This window comes from Balaenoptera musculus, chromosome 5 (assembly GCF_009873245.2).
Source record: "Balaenoptera musculus isolate JJ_BM4_2016_0621 chromosome 5, mBalMus1.pri.v3, whole genome shotgun sequence".
Taxonomy (NCBI): Eukaryota; Metazoa; Chordata; class Mammalia; order Artiodactyla; family Balaenopteridae; genus Balaenoptera; species Balaenoptera musculus.
Window position 1 is genome coordinate 44,137,761 of NC_045789.1, and position 26,348 is coordinate 44,164,108.

The window sequence follows — 26,348 nt, forward strand, 5'->3', positions numbered from 1 at the left end:
ATTAACTTTCTTTTGAAATAATTCAGTTATTCCAAGTTAGCAGTTTGCTAGAGTACTTAAATAACTTTAGTAACCCAAATATATTAAACTCTGAAGTATGACACCTAAGACTCATTAATAACATGAAAAATTCTTTTATAACTTTTGACCTACAAATTGCAAGTCTCAAAAAATTACTCAGGTACACATTTAATTGAAATCTAATGCTCACCTGCTAAATATCACTTCCAATTTCCTTATTAAAATATTTAAAATATCAAATAAAATGACTGATAAAATTATTACAAAAATCTGCATTCCTAGATTTAACAAAAACATAATAAGGCCATGCTTACAATTTACTCTCTATCACTTATATTTGCAATTCTAATACTTCTGGAGTTTTAAAGAAAATTATCCACCAAGGAAAAAAGAAAATTGGGATCACCATTTTTTTTGCAGAATGAAAGAAAAAATGGACTGCAGACAGCCAGAAGGATTTTTCCCTTGCCAATGAGGGACACATTGGGCCACTAGTCACTATAACAACCATGGATTCAAGTCCATATCTTCCACATGGTGCTGGCTAACATCAACTCAGGGCTCTCAACTCAGGAAACTTTAGCAAAGAATATCTTCTGTCTGGTTTGAGTCATACCCTACTCACTTTAATACTTACTAGGATTCCATGAATCTATCCCCTGCTTCATGCTATTCTGAATTTGTTTCATATTCTTACAGTATGCCAGGCCACAATTCTTAAAGGATATTTAAATGATATCCAATTATATTCCTTATATCTGAGCTATGCTGGTTCTGTGGTTATATCATTAAATTCATACTAATGACAGTTATAAAGAAAAGAGTGCATATTAGGAAAATGTGCTTTCTCAAGTGGTTATAGACAAATATTAACCTAACTATACGTGAGATTTTAATGATTTATATAGAGTCACTATTTTATCCAGCCTAGAGATGAGTTCCCTGAAATGGGAGCATCATCTGAATAGAGCTGAATGAAATTAATAGCACTTATTCCCCCACACAATTGTGTTCCATGTCTTTATATGTCAGTCATATCCTCTTTTCCTCACAAACTCTGAAGCAATCAGATGCCTGCACCACACGTTTTTCTGGCAACTCTTGACATTTTTGTCACGTTTCTTCAGGCTCCACTGATGTTTATAATGTCCTTTGTAAAGGAAAAAATTTCTTCTAATTTCTTATTGACCACTGATCTTTACCATTTATTTGGTTGCTATCTTAAATGTGCTTCTCTGCCCAGAGTCAGTAAAACCTTAGATTTTCATATCCTATGTGATTTGCCTACCATTGGTTAGCCAGAAATGATAGGTCAAAACCAGTCATAACAACCTGAAGTACTGGCCAACAACACTCAGGGCAGCAATTACAAAATATGTGTCAGTCACTGCTAATGGTCCTCTGATCTTCATTTTCCTTCTCTCTATGATAATAAAAAATTTGGGCTGAATCTGTCATTGTTCATCAAAGACTAAATTTCTTAGTCCTTTGCAGTTAGGAATGGCCATTTGACTAGGCTCTATAAAAAATGGGATGTGAGAGAAAGCAACTGTTAGTCATTCTCTTAAATAGAAATGCCCATGGACATGCCCTCTCTGTTCTTCCCCTTGTCCATGTTAGCTAGAGTTACAGCAGGGGTCAGAGAAGCCACCTTAGAGTACATAATGGACATAATGGAAGACATGTTTTTAGGATGGCTGAGCAACAACATGGAAGGGGCATGGGTCTCTACCATATAAGACCTAGTTGCTTACAGTTAGCCTAATATTTAAGTGAGATTAAAAAAAAATCTATCTTATACTTTACCATTTACTAGTACTTGAATAGACTTCTAACTAATAATATAAGCTGAAAAGATGAACACAAAAGTGCCAAAGCAGTTTTTATTGGTTGAGATCATGTAATAGATTTTATTCAATTGAATTGACTGGGTATGAGAACAAATTTAGTTATATTAACTGTACTAACCAGTATTGTAATTAATGTTTATATATGTAAGGTGTTTCTGTATCAAATACCTATATTTCTGAGCAAATATGGATTTATCTCTTTATGGGTGGGAAGTAAATAAATTTGGTCTGTGCCTGATACTTTGAAAAAGCATGTACATCTATCCTGGCTTTAACATATTACATTATGAAATATGCTTCAAAATAACTCTAGGAGATGGCAGTATAACCTAATACTAAAAGAAGGAGCTTTAGAGTAAAAGAGGTCTGGCTTTAGATTATGGCTATTTCAAGAGATTAAGAGTTGTCTCACACACTTCAATCAAACTAGAGGACCTCTAAGAAGAGGAGCCAAAGAGAAAGGAGTTATCTCACAAAGATTTGTGAGTATGGCTTTGCCTAATGGAGTGAATGTCATGGAAATCCATGGAAGGCCCAAAAAGTCCTTGAAAAAATTCTATTAGTACAAACATCTCAAGCTTGGTCTGAAAAGGACAGAGGAAGTACAAAATGAAAGGAGGCTGTCAGACTGCTCCGCCCCCACCCCCGCCCCGAAATTCTACTGCCAACAAGCAGGCAGATAAACTACTCAACAGCAAACTACTTTTCATGAAGAGAAAGGATGACTCAGAGGGTGAAACCTAGAGCCCAGAGGGTGGAATGAAGAGCCACAGAGAATTATTCACAGCCTTTACAAAGTAATCAAGAAACTCTGGATTATAGAACTGTTTTGGACCAGTGACTCCTTTTGACCTTCCATTTCTCTGCTTTTGAACCAGAATGTTTATAATCTGATATGCCTGTCTCACCTTGTATGTTGGGAATGTTGTGAACAAACTACTTTTCTGTTTAATTTTATAGATCTACAGATGGAGGGGAAGTGTGCTCCAAGAGTTGTATTTATGGATTATGGTAGGAGCCTCATCTATACCCCATTAAGATGATTTGGATGATGAAATGTTTTTACTTTAAGCTAAGGAGATTTAGATACAATTTTGGACTTGACCTGAATGGATTATGAAATTTTTGTTTAGATGATGAGATTTTGAACTACAGCTGATGGTGTGATGGGATGAGTCTTTGGGGGACTTCAGAAGGGGAGTGAATGTATTTTGCATTTTAAGGGCAGACAGTTCTGAGAGGGCCTCCAAGATTTTGGTCCCCTGGTGTATACACCTTGTATAGTCACCTCCTTTCAAATGTGGGTGGAACCTGCGAATATGATGGAATAGTCACTCATTTTCAGGTTAAGTTTTACGCCAAATGGTGATAGGATTGTCACTCAGTGATTACTTTACATTATATAAGACTCCATCATAACAATCTATAAAGGTATTTAGAAGTCAGAGGGATCAGCTTCTCCTGGCCTGGAAGAAAGCAAACACTCATATTGTGAACTTCTTATGGGCGTCAGCTGGAAAGGAACTGTGGGCAGCCTCTAGTTGCTAAGAGCAGTCCCCTGCCAACAGCCAGCAAGAAGACAGGGACCTTAGTCACAGCCACAAGGAAATGAATCATGCCAACATCAGATAAGCTTGGAGGAGGTTCTTGAGCTTCAGATAAGAATCACAGGCTTGGTGAGACCCTGAACAGGGGACTGAGCTAACCTGGACCTGTACTTCTGACCTACAGGACTATGAGATAATAAATGGGAATTGTTTTTAGCCACTAAGTTTATGGTAATTTGTTGCACAGCAATATAAATCTAATATAGCTACGAATAAGCTATGCCACACAGTAAAATTCTATAACAGACTCACTAATCCTGAGTTAGAGAATCAGTAAAATAGGATAGTAATACCTCTGTCACACACCGTGTATTGAATGAAATAATTCTCTTTAAGCCAAAGCAAAATGTCAGGCACCTAGCAAACAATTAACAATATATATATATATCATTATTTCCAAGAAAATTATAAAATTTCCAATATATATATATATATATATATATTTCCAATATATATATTATATATATTTCCAATATATATAATATTATATATATATAATTTCAACTGACTATATTGACTTCTATCAAAGGCTTAACCTAAGGTTATCCAATCTGTTCTGCTTACCTACTTATTCTCCATCTTTAGAAAGTATTGCTGTACATCACAGATCAAATTAATATCTCTTGCTGCCTAAAGCATTACTTGAATCCTCTCAGACAGCATTAATCAGTCCATCCTTGGAGCAATCACAGTATTTGTTATTTGTAGTTCTATTTAAGGCATACTTTATCCTACTCTCTATCTGCATGTTTGCACGTCTATATTCCCCTTAAATGGCAGACTGTTTGAAATGTTTTATTCTTCAACCCTTGACCCCAGAACCTAAAAAAGCATCTGGTACACAGTAGAAGCTTAATCAGTATGTACTGAATTAAAATGAATCATCAGAACGAAATTCTACATGATGTATTCAGTTAATAAAACACTTTGAATTTCCCATAACAAAAAAAAATGGTGATTTTCTGTATACTTGTGATGGTAAAATATTGGACCTACGTAGGCAAAGCAATAGAATAGGCCTGCTGAATAATAAATTTATTTTCATGTTGCAAATATGAATATATCTTTAACATTGCTAGTAATTACATGCTAGTCTTTATATAGTATGGAACAGCCAGAAAATTTATAAAGTTCAGTTAAAATCAAATGTTTTGTTCAGTAGATATGAATAAAATATCATCTGGATAGATTGGATTTTTTATATTTCCACTGATTTTTTTCTCATTAGAGATTGTTGAACAATCTCTAGCTCCTTGACTTTAGGGTAAGCCATTATACTTAAAATAGTAAACAGATACAAGTTACTATTAGGTGATGCCTTCTTACTTCTCAGGTGTATGCATTGTACGACTTCTTGATAACATCTGTGGAAACCTCTACACTTTTTAAAAGCTGTGTTTTAGAATCTTAGGTAGCATTTTTAAAGTTTGGTTACTGATGATTCAGCCTTCCTGAAAGGGAAAAAATGGGTGCTAATAATGTTGACGGCACTGTGGACCTCACTTATTAAAATGCTCTCACTTGCAAAACTGAAACACTAAATATATTTTCAAGTCCAAAGCAAACATATTGTGTATAACTAGAAATAATACATTTTACTAGAAATTATAGCACTAGTTTTAAAACATCGATGCTAATATTAATTTATTTGACAAAGATGTACATAGGGTAATTAAAAGGAAATGATAATTAACTAGTGGAACAAAAAATAGAGATTCTACTTTGATGAAGGAGAGTTGTATTTGATAAATAATAAATGGAAACATCAACTTAAGTTCTTCAAAAGAATGAAAGTCACCCAATAATAGAGCAATAAGTCAGGTGATAAAAGTCATAAGAAGGAGACAACTGAATACTGAAAATAATACTAAGTCTGTTATTGTCCTTATTGTATCATTCAGGGCTTAACAGAAATGCAACAAGACTCATATCTGCTTAAAACTAAAATCTACTCCTTTAAAACACATACACATACACACAATCACACACAGTTTTTAACAAGTTGACTCTCCACTTAAGATTCTTAAATCAAGGAGTTAAATAGGAATGAGGAAATGGCTTTATAGCAATTTGCAAAGCAAAATTTGATGAGATCTGGCAAAATTTCAGTTACTTAGACCTCAAATACAAAATGTCATTTCTAGCATGTTATCTGGCACTCACAAAATCCCAACATTCATGATAGTTCTTTTTTTGTAGTTTTTTGGTTGCTTGCTTGGTTTTAATTTGTGTGGCATAATAAAGAGAGCGAAGGAACGAGTCAAAAACGTCTGAAGAAGTCTCAAAGTATTTTAGAACCTCAATCTCACTCTCTGTAAAAGAGAAATGGTACTCCTGTCTGATTTAACTCTGTGTGTGTGTGTGTGTGTGTGTGTGTGTGTGTGTGTATGTATGTCTGAGGGCTATGTAGAAATGTTGTCAAAGTGTTGTATTAGCTGAAAAGACCCCATAAATGATATAAAACTAGTCTTTGGCCATTGCTAATGATTTCATATTGCAACTGTGTAGAGAGGATAAAATTCAATTATCTTAAGTGCTTAAAAATGAGCAAATTATTTCCTGTATATATTACACATCTGTATAAGTAGAATCTTTTACCTAAACAACAGTTTAGAATTCTAGTGTAACATTTATTGTCCTTGTGAAAGTTGAAGCTATTTTCTCATTGTCTTTTGATCTCTATTATTGTTGACGTTTCATTATATCGTGTACATTTTAACTTGTCAATCTGTTTTTCTTTGGTAGATGACCTGGATTTCTTCTATAGTTGTTTTGAGTATTTTCTCTTTGTTCTTGGTGTTATACATTTCACTATGTTCTGTCTAGGTGATGGTTTATTTTTATTTATCCTGCTGTTAACTCATTATGCTTCTCAAGTCTTAAGGTTCATGACTTTCACCTATTCAAAAAAATTGGGGACTATTGTTTTTATAAATTTATTTAAAAAATTTTTTACTTTTAAAAAATTGAAGTATACTTTGATTTACAATATTATATTAGTTTCAGGTGTACAACATAGTGATTCAAAATTTTTATAGATTATACTCCTTTTATAGTTATTATAAAATATTGGCTATATTCCCTGTGCTGTACAATATATTCTTGTAGCTTATTTATCTTATACATAGTAGTTTGTACCTCTTAATCCCTTACCACTCTCTTGCCCCTCCTGGCTACTGCTTTTTCAAGTACTGTTTCACTGCCATTTTCTCTGTTCTGTCCTTCTGAAACTTATAGTAGATATGTGGTCCAACATCTCATTTTATCATTTGTGTGTCATAACCTCTTTATTAATTACAAAATATTATATCTCTATACTGCATTCTGGGTAATTTATTTAATTCTATATTCTGAATTACTAATTTTCTCCTCCATTTCTTTAATGTTATTTAATCTGTCCATTGAGGTTTTCCCCTCCTTTAATTATAATACAATGTTTTTATTACATTTTAGAAGTTCACATTAGTTCTTCTAAAATTTAACATTTTCATAGTGTCTTGTTCTTTCTGATGATCTATTTATTTTTTTAATCTATTCATTTAAAAACACTAATTTTAAAATCTCAATCTAATTATCTTAAATTCTTGAAACTCTAGTTCTTTAGTATATTTATGTCTACCAATTAATATAAAGTGAATTTTCTTGATATGTTTTATAAAGCATAAGGCTTCCTGAACCACGTGGGTAGAGTAAATTTGGACCTCAGCGTGGGCTAGGCCCACATCCAGCAGTTAGACTTCTCAAATAGTCGTTTTTTTCCCTTCCTATGCAGTATCTTGGAAAAACAGATAGCCCTCCTGTGCCACTAGGCAGGTTACCTGTAGTCCACTCTTTCACCAAGTGTACATGTCACAGACTGGGTTCTCTGAAATACAGACTGAAAAAGTTTAGTGCTCAAGCCATTTGTTAGGAATGCTCTTGGGATTAACACCTCTGGAAGGAAAAGAAAGGAAATCAGATTGGACAGTGGAAGAAGTTAAGCTGTATGCAATTACATTAAATGCCTCTGCTGACCTTATGTGTGGCTTTGGAGTTGGGATGGCCCTTTATAGTTGTTTCTCACTGAGGAAACAGGGCCAGGTCTTGCCCTGGGAAAGGGGCATGGCTCTGGTGAAATAGCTCTCTTTAGCTGAGGCAATTTCCAAAGGGGGCTGGTAGCAAAGGACTGTCTGCCAGGCACTCCTAACAACTGGAATAGTAAGTATTTTATTGAAAGGGGATCTAGAAGTATGTCATTCACTACAGTACAGACTTTAAGGGCCCCAACTCCCCTCCTCTGGTGGGCTCAAGACCACATCTCCTATTCCTACATGAGCATTAAACTTATGCTCTAACTTACTGACATCAAAACTACAAACTCAGTTCTCACCATATTCCATCCCCCACACCAGGACCAGGTGCATTAATAGTTCATGAGCTTCTAGTTCCTGTTTACAATTAGTGGAGTCATCCAAACCAAGATATTTTTGGAAGTCCACTTACACTTGGACGGCAGGACTGTCCCAGGAAAAAGGAAAAGTATATCATTTATTTCATGTATCTTTCTTTCTCGTGATTTTTATCCACGAGATCAACATTTTTATATTTCATCCCCAGCATTTCTATGTATATGTGGGAAGTTTTTGATGTTATCTTAGTCCATCAACTTGCAAGAAAAGAAACGTAGGTTTTCAATTTTTAAAACTTAACCTGAATTTATCAGAATTGCATCAAATTAATATGTTCATATACTGTTATATTTTATACCAAGTTAAAATCCAGCACCATATATGGAATAATTAATCATTTATCTATTGATTTAAAATGATACTTTATTATATCTGAACCCCAAACACACATAAACATGCACAAAGATATTCAACCACATTTCTGTTCTTGTGTTTTCTATTCATCTCCATTAATCTGCTTATCTACTTCTGTACCAATATCACATTATTAGATATTTGTATATTCATATTTTTTTTTAACTATACAGGATTCTCTTATGCTCTCCTAACATAGGTTGACTATTACTTAAAAGAAATATTAAAATCACCTTTAAAACTACATAAACTTGCATTGGAAATTTGATCAGAGCTTATTAACATTATTTAAAGTCTGAATTTTTTTGTTAAGCTATTTCTCTACTTATTGCCTAATTATTTTATATTTATTATTAATTTTTGTCCTTTACAGAGTTGGCTATTGTAGATTTAGAGGAAATCTTTTGCTTTTCTTTCTGTATACATTGTGTAGGCATCTACTTTACTGAATATATATTTTAGTTTTTTTTTTTATAAATTTATTTTTATTTATTTATTTTTGGCTGTGTTGGGTCTTCGTTGCTGCACGTGGGCTTTCTCCAGTTGCGGTGAGCAGGGGCTACTCTTTATTGCGGTGCACATGCTTCTCATTGCGGTGGCTTCTCTTGTTGCCGAGCATGGGCTCTAGGCACGTGGGCTTCTGTAGTTGTGGCTCGTGGGCTCTAGAGCGCAGGCTCAGTAGTTGTGGCGCACGGGCTTAGTTGCTCCGCGGCATGTGGGATCTTCCTGGACCAGGGCTCGAACCCGTGTCTCTTGCATTGGCAGGCGGATTCTTAATCACTGTGCCACCAGGGAAGTCCCTATATTTTAGTTTTTATAACCTGGGTATTTGAATCTAAGGTGAAGCATTCTCTCTTTTCCCCCTATATTGATACAAATATATAAATTTTTCAGTTTTGAATAGTGCCGCACATCATTGTAACTAGAGATTGACTATGCTGATAACAACAGGAAGTAATGCACCCATGATTGTGGTTTCTTTAGTAGTCTAATTCTAAGCAAAGTCCCACTGTGGTTTAGTTTACAGGAGAGTCCTCTTATATTTTCCTTTGGAAAAACAAAGACCACCATAGTGACCACCCAGAAGTAAAGGACTTGTTGCTAAGAGGATATGGAGAGAGAAAAAAACGTTTTCTTAAACACATGTTCTTGTTTATATTATACTTTTAGACAAACTTAAATTGAGATTTTTAAAATAAAATGCAGTTTCTATCTGATATAATTATTTCTAAAACATCTGCTGTGAGACAATAATACCAATTAAAGCACACTCTCATCTAGGATCAGAAGAACTTTTAAATGACAATCCTCAGATAACTGAATTACTATCAAAATGAGTATGGGGACAGGAAAAAATTAAATATATTTATAACAGTTTACCAAAGAAACAGTAATTTGTTCATCACAGGTTACGCAGTCCTCCTGGGGACTCAGCATTCTATTGATAGTTATCCTGAACTTTTTTCAGTTCTCCCAAGACACCATGATATCTCTTGGTTCTGGGGCATTTCACATGTTATGTTTCTTCCTCTACTTCTCTCCCCCATCATCCATCACATCTGTTCACCCATCAGGTATTAGTTTACATGTCTCATTGCCCAGGAAGTCTTCTCTGGTGAACTGTTTTGGAAAGGCCTCTGCCGTTCCCATTTTTACCGGTACTTCTTGTTACACTTTTATTTTGTTTCTTAGATTTTTGTCCTTGAAAAAAGTTGAATTTTGAGGAGAAGTGGCATTCCTGTTTAGAACTGTATCTTCAACAGCTAACAAGGGGCTTGGAAACTTGTAAGTGCTTATTAAATAACTGTAAAATAAGTGAAAGTATATATAAATGATTTTTTTAAAAGAGCAGTGTGGTAGTTTTGTACTATGTCAACTTAGCTAAGCTGAAACTGTTTCTCAGAATCCCCTTCCCTAGATAGTTCCTGGCTAAAGTTAGGCAAAAGAGAAATTTGCACAGGGTTTGGAAATTGGAAATTACCCAGTGGCCATTGCGCTTTGAATGTCATTGTGGTTAGATATGGTGGAAATAGATGCAGAGGGGGTAGTGGGTCTTAGTTTGTTCTATCTCTCCCTTGCTCTATGTCCAGCTCTTCTTCCTTCCAGACACCTAAATTATTCCCCAACTTCTTCCACAGCTATGTAAGATCCAATTCCTACAATGGGTCCATTATTCCATAATGCTCATAGTAGAATAGTTCTGCTTTCTGATGAAACCCTGATTGATACAAAAAGTAATAACCACTATTTCTCTCTCTTTCAGGTTATTTCATACTTTGTTAAACATGCTAAAGATCAAAATTCAGGTTAGTGATTCCCTAGTAGATGTTCATTGCAGAAATAAATTGAACCAATATGAAAATTTAAAAAGACAGTCTAGCTTTGTGAAGAGTTTGTGAAAGCCATAAAGTTGACTAAATCAGGGTAAGCTAAATAAAGATTTTTCTCCGTCCTTGGACATATTTCTTAGACTTGTAAAAAGGTTGTCTGCAGCTATGGGCAAACTTACCCATAACACAATCCCAAATAAAAAACTGCTGTGATAAGATCTAGAGGGTTTTTTAATATATAAGAAAAAAAAAGCTTAAGGAGAGTAAGTCCATATTGAGGTAAATAAAGCTATGGAAAACCAGGAATAAAATATGGAATAAAGTTATGGAATTAATTAAGTTAGTAAATAAGTTCAGTGTAAAAGTTATGTAAATCATCATTATTTCTATTTTTGTTAAATCCCTGTAACACTGACATCAAATACTTCCGGTTTTCTATGTTTATGGAAAGTCTGTCCTATACTCTAACAACAAGAACAACAATAAAATAATTCCACAGAAAACTATAATAATTCCACAAACAAATGAAATAATGGTGGTGTCAAAATTGCCATGGATATACAATAGTCAATATTATTAATTTGATATTTTTTCCCATTTCTTAACATAGGTCAGAATAGTTGTTGAAAGGAGCAACATAAAACAACAAAACCAAACATATAAAACAAAAGACAACTTTGCTCACATTTTTCTTCTATGGTTTTTAAGCACAACTATAATCATAACTACCCTCTACTCAAAAGTTTTTAATGAGTACAAATGAAGTTCAAAGTATAACCATGGCATTCAAGTTTTTCGCTTTAATAGGATCTCAGACTACCACTTTAAATCTTTTTTCTCATAACCTTATCTGATACACATTTGGCCATGTAGGAATTGCCCAAATTCTACATCAACTGTTGGACTGTGAGTACCTGGAGAATCAGTCTATATACTGACCAAGTTTATATCCTCCTTCAGAGCCTAACACAGTGCCTGGCACATAGAGGCATTCAAAAAGATTTATTGAAATAAAGTGATTCACTAAAACCACACTAAAAAAAGAAATAGGAAGTTTTAAGCACGAATATTACATAAATCAAGTTTTATGTCTTTTTGTGGTCATGACTTTTATTTTTTATAAAAATATAAATATATTTTTCAAAGTAATTTGAGTGAGCTTTACCACTTCTTTTCCAGAGTTAATTTTAAGAATAAGAATCCAGGACAGTACAAAAAACATTAATAATGCTTTCCTGCTGTTTTAATATTTAGAAGATGGTAGGAATTCTTTTTGGCCAATACAATTTACCCTGATTTTATCCATATTTGAGGAAGTTTACTTCTGCTTTCTGGACATCTTTGACATATAATTCTCTGTTTTGCTAGCCTTAGAAAATATACCATCTTTACATGCCTGACATACATTTTTTTTGCAATCAATTTAATAAAAACTTTGAAAAGGGCAATATTGTTTTATCTGTATTAATATCATTTAGGTCCACAAAGTTATGTCCTTTAGAAATTCTTTATTATCCTTTATTGTTTATATAATGCATATGTTATAAAACATAGGTCCAGGAGGAAACATCAGTTTAATTCAACTTAGATTGGGAAAATTAAAAAAGTGATTTTGTGGAAAAGTTAGAACTAATGTTTAACAATGAAAAAAATGTCTACATTAACTTGCTAATATCTAATACTAAGCTAGCAATATGAATAATGGAATCTTAGGTCTGGTAAGAAACTATAGAAGCTTTCAGGATAAAGGTGACAAACCCAATTGTTTGTAGTCATGAGAAATACAATTTTAAAATTATTTTTTACTGAATTTTGAATCTTAAACAATCCTTTGATTAATAATATATTTTTAAAATTGAACTTTCAGTAGTTATCAAATATCCGATATTTTACTTCTAATTATAATTTTGCTTTCTCTTTTTAAAAAATTCTGTCCAGTGTCTCATATAAACTAATGAAGAGAGATTATAAAAACTGACTTACCAGAACATAAGAAAAACCAAACATTGATGTGTTATGAGAATAGAAAAATAGTACTGATTTCTAGGTGTGGTTTGAGTGATTATTTTCATTATTTTAAAATTGATTAAAACCCCAACCATGGTGTGGGCATTCTTGGGGAGGAATCAGTATTAGCTGCATGTAACCACAAATATCAACTACATTATTTTGTAAAAATCCAATACATTTTAGGACGTCATGAATTCTAGGTAATGATAACTCTTTTGTATCATCTACTGTTTGGCACACTTCTTTCTCCTTGAAATATTTTTGATCTTGATCAATCTAGATACTTTATAGACAGCAGAGGCCAACAAACATTTCCTGTTAATTGGCAGATCAGTATTTTAGGCTTTGTGGGCCATACAGTTCTGTGGCAACTACTCAACTCTGCTCTCATAGCAGAAAGCAGCCATAAATACTTCAAAGACAAATGAGTGTGGCCGTTCCAATAAATTTCTGAAAAATACTAAGCAAATAAAGTTCTAATAAAACTCGATTTATGGACATTGAAATTCGAATGGCATAATTTTCATGTGTCGTAAAATATTACCCTTCTTATGATGTTATTTAAAAAATAATTTAAAAAATATGAAAACCATCCTTAGCTCCTGAGTGTACAAAACAAGTGATGGGCCAGATTTGGCCTGTGGGCCATAGTTTGCCAACTCCTGACACAGAGTACTGAGGAGCCTGTCAACTGAGCTCAGCTGTGGGATAACAATCTTAAGCCCACTGACGGTGGTCAAACATAGGAAAATAATCACAGGTTTTCATACTTAGAGAGTAAACTGTAATATGTTTGTATAAAGACAAATAGATGCAGTGACACTGTGCAAAGGCAACCAGCCAAATATCTAAACCATACTTTCTTCAAAGAAAGAAAAAAATGAAAAACTTGGGGCACAGAAAACAAAACTAATGAAGCCACACAGATTCATCTAACATGCTGTTTGATTGTCTAGTTGGAGAACTATTACAATTGATTCGAAGTAGGCACAGTATTTTCTATATTAAAACTACCTAAATTGCAAAGCAGAGGTACATGGGCTCCCTCTGAAAATGAGACAGGCTGGGACCTGGGACCTGGGACCCTTTGCTGCAGTGCTTGCATCTAGACAAACGTCTCTTCGAGCAACAGAATACAAAGAAAAGATAAGGGACTAAAAATAACATACTGGAGTTGGAGCAAATTATGAACAACACGATACAGAAAGACCAAAACCCAAGTGCCACTTCTGAGGTGTTGGGGGCAAAAGCAGGGTCCTGCATAGGATCCCTGCACACAGCACCACCAAGTGGGTGAGCAGGACACCCAGGCCACCCCTCCTGCCTGACCCCAGGACCTGCCCTTACCCTCACCCTACTTAAGGGACCAGCTTGCCCCCCATTCAGGGAGTAAGCAAGGGAACCTGTTACCTGTTTTCACTCCCTCGTGTTGCAGCATGAGTCCCAAGAAAGCCTTGCCTGAATTTCTTGTCTGGCCTCTTATCAATTTCTATTGATTAAGTAATCCAAGAACCCTGGTCAGTAACAAAAAGATGAAATTTTGAGGGACAACAAGGGGTCTAATGGAGGACATGTGTTTTTCCCTGCATTTCACGAACTTGGGTAACATGCTTTCTTGAAGGTGGAGAGAGCAGAGTCCACACAATATAGCTCTCAGATATCTCTAATGAGAGAGACCATGGGCAGGATGGGAGGGCTGTCCTAAAACTGACACTAGCCCTTTGTTACCAAAAGCACCAAAGGAAAGAAACAGGCCTGCTTGAACCAGTCTTTTTTATTTATTTATGCAGAAGTACAAAAATACTTGCTAGTAAAATGAACTAAGCGGATGTTTCTGCTGGCCACAGAGTTCTAATGAAAACTTCACTGCTCACTGCCCAAGAATTCGAAAGGGAGCCCTTGAGTTTCTCAAACATTGACAAAGACCTACCTAGGACCTATCTTGGATTATGTTGGATTTCCACTTCCCATTTAGCTCAACTTCTACTTTCATTATTCATTATCACCTTGAAGAGTAAAGGGTGAACTTAATAATTGAATGAAATCATTTTCTACACAATCTTTTAAGTATTTGTTCTACATGATTTATGGTCCTTTAATTTCATTCTCAAAGTATTTTGTCATAATATATAATTGAGAAAACATTGAAGAATGGTTTCAAAATCAATCAAACGAAATGGAAAGAAGTACTAGATTTTAATGTCTTACAAAGAGTTTAGCATTTTTCACCCATGATTTGTCTGGTTGTTTCTTTTCTTTTGTTAGATCTGACTCCAGAGCAGGCAATTTTGTATTTAGCCTAATGCCTATTGGTTCTACTCACCTCTCTCAAAGAGCAGACCAAACAATGGTACATTATGACTCTTTCTATAAAACTATCAGGCAACAATAGTAGAGAAATAAAACCACTGCCCATGTATCTACCTCTTCCCTCTTCACCCCGTCCATAGACTCGGCTCTATCTCATTTGGTTACTATCGACCTAGAAAGCCTCAGACTGCCTGGACCTCTAAAACTAAGATCCTTGTTGCCGATTGACCATTAATGACTTAGAAATGAACACCTGGTTCCACATAGGAGGTAGACAATACTACAATACCTTCGACAACCTGCAAACACAACTTTTCTTGAACTCATCAGAGTTGAAGTCACAAACTAACTAACGTGAAGTCTAAGGAAAGGCAGGCATCTCCACAGACAGAATACAAGTTTTCTTGCTTACCTAGAGTGGATCCCAGTAAACACCTGCAAGAATTCAACTAAAAATTTTAACAAACTGCTGAAGGCTGACTGTGGACAGCAAGAGAATATAGAACATGTGAGAACCACAAACACAAGGGAAATTCACACAAGCACTCAGGTTCTTCCTGCAAAAAAAAAGACCAATGAGAGTCATGAGAAAGTATATGTAAGGCACATGCCTAGAGGAGTTGAAGAGTGACCACTTTTAGAAAAGGCGCAACACCTGACCAGATCTTGCTCTCATTTCCCTAGGGGGAAAAAAGGCCTTAAAATGGTGGGGGAATGCCCAAAAACACTGTCACCCTTAGGGACCTCCTGAAAACTCACTGCAACTAGAAGAATGGAACTAAGAAAAAGTCCACTTTGCCCCTGGAGGAGGAGAGAGGAGGGGGATACATGTATGACCCAGACCTGAATCCGGGATTGGGACAGAGTCACTGAGAATGCCCTATTTCAATACCCATTGACAAAGTGCTTACCTACACCTAGTTCTTAATCAAGAAAAAAATGCCCCTGTCCCCCACCCCAGCAGGATGGCAAGCACTGGGTAACAGCAGTCTTCTTACTCTTGGGACAGGGACAAGAGGTGGTAGGAAGACAGTCTAAGGCACTATGCAAAGGGAAGACCTAAAGTTCAAGGTGGAGCAGCCTAAAATACATATATTAGAACAGAAAAAAAAAAAAAAAAGAAGAAGAAAATCAATAGTCCCTAAGTATTCATCTCAGAGGGACAGAAAAACAATAAAAAATAAATGAAGAAAAATACAATGAGGGGAATATAAAAGATAAAAGCAATAGAGTGGAATCTCATAGAGAAATTTAGATCTTTGATAATAATAATAAAAATGTCACCTGGTGATACTGACTGTTCAAAAAAAGAGAGAGAGCGAGAAAGCATAATCAATTCCAAGAATGAAAAAGGAACATTACTTCAGGTCATACAGACTTTAAAAAGGTCAGAAAAGAATTTTACAAAGGTTATGCAAACAAATTGGAAAGTCTGTGAAGATATAAAATTCCTAGAAAAGCACATCCCACTACATTGACATAAGAAGAAATAATTTCATTGAATACATAAATAAAAATCTTTCTTACAACAAAACTCTAGCTCAGATAGTTTCATCAGTAAGTTTTACTAACCACTTGAGGAAGAAACAATGTTAATCTTGTAAAAACTCTTCCAGAATACTGAAAAAGAGAAAATACATCCAAATTTGTTTTATGGGGCTAAGATAATCTTGATGCCAAAATCTGAAAAGAACATTACAGGTAGAGAAAATTACAGGCCGATCTCATCGATGAATATAGCTACGAATATTTATGTTCAAAACATTAACAAATGAGGGAATCTGCCTTCCAATGCATGGGACACGAGTACCAGCCCTGGTCCGGGAAGATCCCACATGCCGTGAAGCAACTAAGCCCGTGCACCACAACTACTGAGCCTGCGCTCTACAGCCCACAAGCCACAACTACTGAAGCCCGCACTCCTAGAGCCCGTGCTCCGCAACAAGAGAAGCCACTGCAATGAGAGGCCCGTGCACCGCAACGAAGAGTAGCCACCACTCACCGCAACTAGAGAAAGCCCACGTGCAGCAACAAAGACCCAACATGGCCAAAAATAAATAAATAAATAAATAAAATTCTATTTAAAAGAAAGAAATTGACAAACGAATTTTAGTCATATATAAAAAAAATCCGTCATTGCCAGGTTAGGTTTATTAATATTAGAAAATCAGTTGAGGTAATTCAACACATTAAGCAGAATAAAGGGGGGGGGGAAATAAAATTATTCTCTCAAATAACATCCAGAACGAAGCATGTGTAAATTTGTAATTTAAAATATCTCAGCAAAATTAAAATTAGAAGGGGATATTCTTAATTTTATAAAAAAATCTAAGCAAATCTCATACCTAGTGGTAAATCTTTCCTTCTGACACCAGAGAAAAAAAATGGATGCCTGCTATTAGCAATTCTATTCAAATTGTAGTGGAAAGCCTCATCAATGAAATTTAAAAAAAGGAGAAAAGAAAAAAAAGCAACATCTATGAGTTTTAAAAGAAAAAAAATAATAGTTTATTTGTATATAATATGATTGTGTATATAGAAAATGCAAAAGAGTTTCTTAGAGTAAACGAGTTTAACCATTTGGCTTGACAGAAAGTTAATATTTTAAAAAATCAATCATATTTCTATTTAAGAGCCACAAAGAGTTAAGAACATGACATTTTCAAGTTATCATTTATGATAATAACATCAAACACTTAGAAATAAATCTAGTAAAACTTTTAAAACATTATCTTGAAAAATGAATAGAAGGAAATATCATATTCAAGAATTGAAAAGGCCATTTTTTTACAGGCTCCCGATTTTCTCAAAATGGTTTATGAGTCAATAAAATTCAAAATTCCATCCAATATTTTTGTGAAAATTGACAAAATGACTGTAAAACAGTTATGGACGTGCAAAGGTTAAATAGCTAAGACAACCTTGAAGAATAACAAGATGGGAGAACTTATTCTGCTTAACATCAAGGTGTGTTTGTGCAAGTACAGACAAATAGATCAATGGAACAGAGACAAAAGTAGAGACAGTTCTATGGAATCAATCATCTCATTTACAAGAAAGGTGCCCCTGAAGGGTAGAGAGGAAAGGACAGTTGTTTCAATAAACGGTCCCAAATCCAAGGGATATCCATACAGCGGAAAAAACTAAAACCTGACTTCCCTACCTCAGTTTACAAAAACCCATTCTAAGTGTTCGGTAAACATAAATATGCAAGATAAAATGGGATAACATGGGAGAGTATCTTCATGTCATTAGGACAGGGAAATATTTCTTAAACATGGCAAGAAAAAGGCACTAACCATAAGAAAGAGATCGATAAATTGGAGTACATTCATTTTGGGAGCTTCTCTTCATCAAAGACACCATTCAAAGAATGAAAATGCAAGCTATACGGCAGAGATGATATGTGCAACCCATGTGTATTAGTTTCTAAAGCTTCTCTAACTGATTACCAAAAACCAATACAACAGAAAGGTATTCTCTCACACTTCTGGGTGACTGAAGTCTGAAATCAACATCACTGGTCAAAATCAAATTGTCAGCAGGCCCTAGAGGGAGAATCTCTTCCTTGCCTCTTCAGGCTTCTAAGGTTGCGTCGACAATGCTCTAAGTCCTTGTTGCCTTATCTTCTATGTCTTCGCCAAATCTCCCTCTGCACCCCCCTGAAAATGATGTTTATGATTGCATTTACAGTCCATCCAGATAATCCAGGGTCATCTCTCCATCTCAATATCCTTAATTAATCACTTCTGTGAAATTTTTATCACATAAAGTAACATTTATAGGTTCCAGAGATTTGGACCTGATATATCTAGAGGGCTGTTATTCAGCCTACTGCACCATGTAACCAACAGAGGGCTCAAACCTAAACAATATAAAGAACCCTTACAAATCAACAAGAGAAAGGCCAAGACAATAAAATATGAAGCACACAACTTTACAAAAGAAGATATCTAAATGGCCAATAAAGATAAAAAAAAAAAAGTCAACTCTATATTAGAGTTTGCAGGGAAATGCAACTCACTAGAATGGCTAAAAAAGAGACTGACAGATCTCAAATTTTGCTGAGGCTCTTGAGCAACTGGAAGTCTCACACATTCCTGATGGGGATGTGTTAAAACTACTATGGAGAACTGCTAATATTTTGTACTACACGAGGAGCTAACGACAAAGCAATTCCACTGCTATGTCTATTTCTTATATTGACGTACAGAATGTATAGAGAAGTATAGAAGTATAGATGTATAGAGAAGTCTACCAAAAGACAAGTCAAAGAATGTTCAAAGCAGCATTATTCATAATAGCCAAGGGCTGGAAACCAACCCAAATGTCTGTCAACCGTATAATGGATACATAAATCCTGGTGTATTTATACAATGGTATATTATTTGTAACAGATCTTCAGCGCTCCATCTGTATGTCCTTGAACTCCTTTGCCATCTTCCTTGGTGTACTTTCATTTTCAGCAGCCAACACCTGTACCTAGATCAGAAGGCTGTCTTTAGACTACAGGAACCTAATTTATTGTGCACCCAGAGAGCCAGAAGTGCCTGAAAATTTATGTACCTTATGGGCAACCCTTAACCAATGAGTGACAGGTGCAAGAGTCTAAGTTTCCCAACTCCTCTAGCCCCGATCCAGACAACTCTGACTTCAAGTTACACTCTGCACAGGGCTCCCCTGTGGAATTGGGCACAATTCCCCCTGGCAACTTTGCTTTATATCGTACTTACCTTGCTTGGCCTCTAACCTTCTCTATCCCCTTCCCACAGTCCCCTACCATTTTTTCCCTTGGGATTTTATTAGGAACGATAAAATCAGTTTAACATAATCTGTTATCCCAGGTTTTGCTTCTGGGGAACATAATCTAAGACATTTTCAAACATGAAAATGAATAAACTATTGTTATACACAACAACATAAATCCCACAATAATAATACTGAGCAAAATAAGCCAAACACAGAAGAATACATACTGCATGGTTTAGTTACATAAAATTCAATACCAGGAAAAACTAATCTATATAGCTATAAGTCAGGATATTGGTTTGCTTTACGGAGGAGAATAAAAAGGAGGAATAATGCATTGGTGATGAAAGAGGTAAAGGAGGGCTTCTGGGATGCTGGCAGTGTTTTATTTCTTGACCTTGGTGGTATTTATGTGGGTGTGTTCACTTTGTGATAATACCTTGAACCACAGCTTGTGATTTGTGTCTTTTTTTACATTGAATAGAATATTTAAATAAAGGTTTAAAAAATTAACAACCGCATATGTAACTATCTTAATAGCTATAGCATGGTCTAAGCTATCCATGAATCCTCTATTTCTAATTTATGTTACAGCAGAAATAAATTTCAAATTTAAAAATATATAGAATGAATTATTTAATATATGACCAAGAAATTGGATCATGTCTCAATCATAAGTAATTATTCAAATCAAAATAATACGCTGGATGCGCATATAAACTCTGTGATATAAAAGACCAATTTTAGGTAATGGTGTAATTTAAATACACTTATTTTGCTAGCCTACCATTTTGCCTAAAATTAACCTTAATAATAGTCTTAGAAAGTTCTTCTTAATACCAATTTCAGTTACACTGAGAATTATCTTGGTAGTGTCACAGAATTGAGAGGTAGTAACTATATTTAGATGTAGAGAAAGTATAGATTTTGAGAACCAGGTGCTAGATAAGGGGCTTTCAGAAATGTTTAGAGTTGCCTGCTTCCTCTGGACCAAAAGTGATAAAGGGGAATCAAAGACAATTTCCAGCTACTTAATAATTTTGGTTATTCATCACCATTATCATCCTTGTCCTAATTTTCAACTTTGCCATAAGTAAGTACTTCTATTTCATATCCTTAAGGCTCCATAAATCACAGTCTGCATTACTTTAAGAACGCATTAGTTTTCATCTATTGAGATTTTTCTTATTTAAAAATGCTGAAATGGCTTTTTCCCCCCTAATGACAGATGCATTTCTTGAAGTCGCTCTTGGTATCCAACTTTATAGAGACAGTGTCTGTAATACCACAGACTGGATGGCATATAAACAACATAAATTTATTTCTCACAGTTCTGGAGGCTGGGATGACTAATATCAAAGTGCCGAAAGATTCAGCGTCTGGTGAGAACCTGCTTTCTGGTTCACAGATGGCTAGCTTCTTACTATGTCCTCACATGGTGGAAGGGAGAAAGGAGCTCTCCGGGTTTCTTTTATAAGGGCACTTATCACTTTGATGAGGACTCTGTCCTCAGGACATAACCACCTCCCAAAGGCCCTACCCTACTTCCAAATACCATCACACTGAGGATTAGGTTTCAACATATGAATTGGGGCGGGGGCTCAAGCATTTGGTCTATAGAAGACATATTAAATTAGTATGTGGAAAAAGTAATAGTAATTATATTGCAAATAGAATGCTTCATCTTTTCAGTATAGGAATAGTTGCAAACAATGAAATGTAAGCTGAACTTAAACCAGTCTGATTATGCTTTACAAAAATATAACACCATTTCTTTCAAAAGAAGATTTAATATTTAACAAAAAGAAGACAACTCAAATTAGGATGTCTGCATACCTTTATAATTTTTCACTTCCTGGTTTACAACTTGTTAATTTTTTAAAACTTAAATGTAATTAAAAAAAAGATCTTTTTTTTCCCCTTTTAAACTAAATATACCTAACTCTTTTTCATTTCAGATTTTTATTCCAGAGTGATAGCAAAGAGGTAAAACTATAGGGAAACATATTAGGGCACATACACTTGGAAATAATTTTAGAAAACAGACCATGTATACACTTATAACTAAAACAATCTTTAATATAGAATATTTCTTTGAATTGAATGTTAATGCAGAGGGCTTGGAATGTTTCAACATTTCTCTTGCATAAATAGCAGCTAAGGACATTATACTTACTTTGCTCCCTGAAAAATTAATCCTACTCATGCATACAATATTATTATATTCAATATATAAAGTATTTATTGAAAATGACTATAGCTCTAAAATTCAAACCTGTCATCATGTGATATGTATGTGAATTTAAGAATATATATTCCCTCTACCATGAAACTTCCCCAAATTTCTTTGGCTGGAATTAATTGTTCTACTCTTTTTGTATTCTAAGTTGCTCAAAAACATACTATAGAAACTTATATTGTGTCCCCAAAATTCACACGTTGAAGTCCTAACCCTCAGAATGAGTGGATTTGGAAATTGAGCTTTAAAGAGGTAATTAAGGTAAAATGAGGTCATGTGGGCTGACCCTAATCCAATATGACTAGTGTCTTTACAAGGAGAGGCAATTATGATACAGAAATACACAGAGGGAAGACCATGTGAAAACACCAGAAGAAGGAGGCCATCTACAAGCCAAGCTCAAGAGGCACCTTAGAATAAAACAAACCTGCTGACACCTGGATCTTGGACTTCTAGCCTCCAGACTGTGAAAAAAAAAATTTCTGCTGTTTGAAGCCACTCAGTGTGTGGTATTTTGTTAAGGCAGCCCTAGCAAACTAATAGAGTACATAATTTTACTCTTTAGTTGGAGATAATTGTACAGGTGAATATTTTAGACACTGGAGAGCAGGGATCTCATCCCTTTCCTCTTGTTCTGCTTCCACTTCCGGTCTTTTCTTTGTCTTCTTGCCATTCCTTTCCATCTTCTTCTTCCTCTACTCCTTCTTCATGGTATTTCTCACAGTCCCTGTTTATTTGTCAGTTAAATTTTTAATAAATAAAAATTTGTGAGCAGCAACCCTGATATTCAGAGAAAGCAGAGTAGAGAAAATCATGGAAACACTTTTGGAAAAATGAAAGTAGTAACACTAACCTGAAATCTTCAAAGAATAAACTTTAAAAGATAAGAAAATTGGAAAGACAATTCTCTCTTTTGAACAAAGCTCCTCACTTCCTTCAACTTTTACTACTCTGAAGGTATGTACTTGATAAGACTTTGTGTTTGGAAATTTATCATGCTGCCTGGAATCCATGCTTTCCTTTTCTTCCCTCCTCCTTTCTCAGGCCTACATTATAAGTTGACAAGTAAAAGGTGAACCAAACTTCTGAAACTCTGAACATGGTATTAACCTGCAGCATTCTTTATGACTTTGTCATTCTTAAAGAATAGTTTAAGCAGAGCCTGACATAATCCAAAGCATGTTTTGTTTCTGATGTCGTCACAACATGATCAAACCATGATATTGCGAAAGTAACTCACACAGGGGCTGCGGCTTTCAACATGACTTAAACACAAAGAATCCTCTTCCCATTTAAGTATGCAAAGCACTTAACAATGATCTAGATGTGTCAAGCACATTATGAATACTTTAAAGTGATATCCTTTAATTTTTAAAAAATATTACGACTTTCAAATGTAATTCGACAAGGGTGGCAGAGAGACTTTTCATTATAATACCGTTTTAAACAGTTTAAATGAGTTGTCATGGATTTGTATAACTTATTCATACAATATTAGAAATTTTACATTAGAAAAAATAAGCATTGGCATGTGTCATATTTTAAAATATATTTTACAGTATAAGCAATAATTTAAGACAAAAGATTTATCTTCTTAAGTTTTACTTTAGTAATTGCTAAGATTTATTAATTGCTTACATAGTGCTAGGTACTGTGATAAATGCTTCTTTTTTAATCCTCACAACAGCCCTATAAGATGAGATTTTATTTCCATGTTATACATAAGGAAACCAAAACAAGTAGCTTGAACAGCTCCTATGTGGTGCAATGAAGATTCAAAACTAGGTTGTACATTCCAAAGCCTTGTACCTCATACTCAGTATTACCTCCATGCATTGAACACCATGTAGCATTATTATTCATGATTCCCTAACTATTCAATAAATGTTTCAAAATAAGTGGATGAATGTTCTTTTTCTATTTAATGGCATGTAAATAGAGCCCTACCATATATGTCTGCACAAATGTTTCCTATTAACTAGTGAATGTGAAATGGTTAAAGAGAAAAAAATCATATCATCTATAGAGAAAGAGAAAATTAAGAGAGTTGTTAATTAGGAAGTAGTATGGTATTCATGCTGCTGTATTGTATATATGGGCAGAAGTTTACTTTTAATATTGGACCCCAAGTGTTTACCAAAAAGAAAGAACAAACCCCATCCATTGTTGCAGTGTGGCAAAGAATACACAGGCTGAACACATGGGCAAATAATCAGAATGTACAATCCTTCCAAGAGGGCAAAGCCAGTCCCAGGTCTATAAGCAAATGGTGGCAGAGCATATGGATGAGAAGAGATCCTCTTAGGGATATGATAAATAAAGACACTGTATTAAAATCAATTTGAGTAAACTCACAAACAGTGATAACATCTAAAACCAAAAAAGGGATATTCCAGCATAAATGAGAATGTGGAAAACACCATGATACATTCTATCCATTCAACAAAAATATACTAAATAGTTACTAAGTGTCAAAAAAGAAGAAACAGTTATGTTTTCCTGGAGTTTACAATCTAGTAGGGAAAACAGACAATCATGTAGGAGAGTGAAAAGAGATGAGGTTGAATAAGTCAATAAGATGAAATTATGCCTGATTGTTTAAGCTACTTTAAGGGATAAAGGGATTTTTATTACCCAAAAAGCATGCAAAATCACTGAAGGGGGTTAAACAAGGGAATGACAACTTAATATTTGAATTCTATCCTTTTTTTTTTTTTTTTTTGGCTGAGCCTCAAGGCATGTGGGATCTTAGTTCCCTGACCAGGGATCAAACAGACCGTGCCCCTTGCAGTAGAAGTGTGGAGTCCTAACCACTGGACCACCAGCGAATTCCCCTGCATCCTAAATAGATTACTCTTCAATGTGAAAAAGGCACTGGGGTTACAGGGTAAATGTAAGGGTACTAATTAGAGAGCTGTTGGTGTAATCTATGACTTGATAGTGGCTGAAAAGAGAAATACTTAATAAATAGAAGGCAGGATTATGCAGGTGACAGTATATAACAGTTGAAAAAGAAAAGGTGGGTATAAAGGATGATTCCCTAGAACTTCGACAATAGGTGTGATTTACCTAACAAGAGAACACTGGAGAGTCGTAGAAAGTTCATGAGTTCATTTTTGGACATATTTGATTTCAAGTGCCTGTAAGCTGATAAATTAGGAATTCAGAAAAAAATGTTTGATCTGAAGATATAAATGTGTAAGTTTTCAGCATATAGCCATGAATACAGATAAGAACACCTGACATGGAATAAACAGTGAGAAAAGAAGAAAATTTATGAGTGAGAGCTCTATGAATTTTACCATTTCAAGTTGGATATCATAGAATTTGACAAAAAAGACTGAGAGTAACAAAAAATCAGCTAAGTACTAGCTATGTCAGGGCAGAAAAAGGAAAATGCTAACTGAGTAAAACTAGCATGCAGTCAATTATGCGGAATGCTACCAAGACATTACAGAAGGTGAGAATGTAAGTAACACAAAAAGAAACCATAGGAAATCCTAAAGATGCCACCAGAAAAATACTAGAACTAATCAATGAATTAGGTAAGGTTGCCAGACACAAAATTAATACACAGAAATCTCTGGCATTCCTATATACTAACAATGAAAAATCAGAAAGAGAAATTAAGGAAACAATCCCTTTTACCATCACAACAAAAGGAATAAAATACCTAGGAATAAACCTACCTAAGGATATAAAAGACCTGTATGCAGAAAACTATAAGACATTGATGAAAGAAATTAAAGATGATACAAAGAGATGGAGAGATATACCATGTTCTTGGATTGGAAGAATCAATATTGTGAAAATGACTATACTACACAAGGCAATCTACAGATTCAATGCAATCCCTATCAAACTACAAATGGTATTCTTCAGAGGATTAGAACAAAAAATTTTACAATTTGTATGGAAACACAAAAGACCCTGAATAGCCAAAGCAATCTTGAGAAAGAAAAACGGAGCTGTAGGAGTCAGGCTCCCCAACTTCAAACTATACTACAAAGCTACAGTAATCAAGACAGTATGGTACTGGCACAAAAACAAAAATATAGATCAGTGGTACAGGATAGAAAGCCCATAGATAAACCCACGCACATATGGTCACCTAATTTATGACAAAGGAGGCAAAAACATACAATGGAGAAAAGACAGCCTCTTCAGTAAGTGGTGCTGGGAAAACAGCATGGCTACATGTAAAAGAATGAAATTAGAACACTACCTAACTCCATACAAAAAATAAAGTCAAAATGTATTAAAGACTTGAATTTAAGACCAGATATTATAAAACTCTTAGAGGAAAATATAGGAAAAACACTCTTTGACATAAACCATAGCAAGATCTTTTTTGACCCACCTCCTAGAGGAATGGAAATAAAAACAAAAATAAACAAATGGGACCTAACGAAACTTCAAAGCTTTTGGAC

At 34.8% G+C, this 26,348-nt stretch overlaps 1 protein-coding gene across 1 annotated transcript in view; it reads right to left on the reverse strand.

The window, feature by feature from the left end:
* CFAP299 (cilia and flagella associated protein 299) overlaps window positions 1-26,348 on the reverse strand; it is a 605,941-nt gene that overhangs the window by 185,115 nt on the left and 394,478 nt on the right. The window lies entirely within an intron of this gene.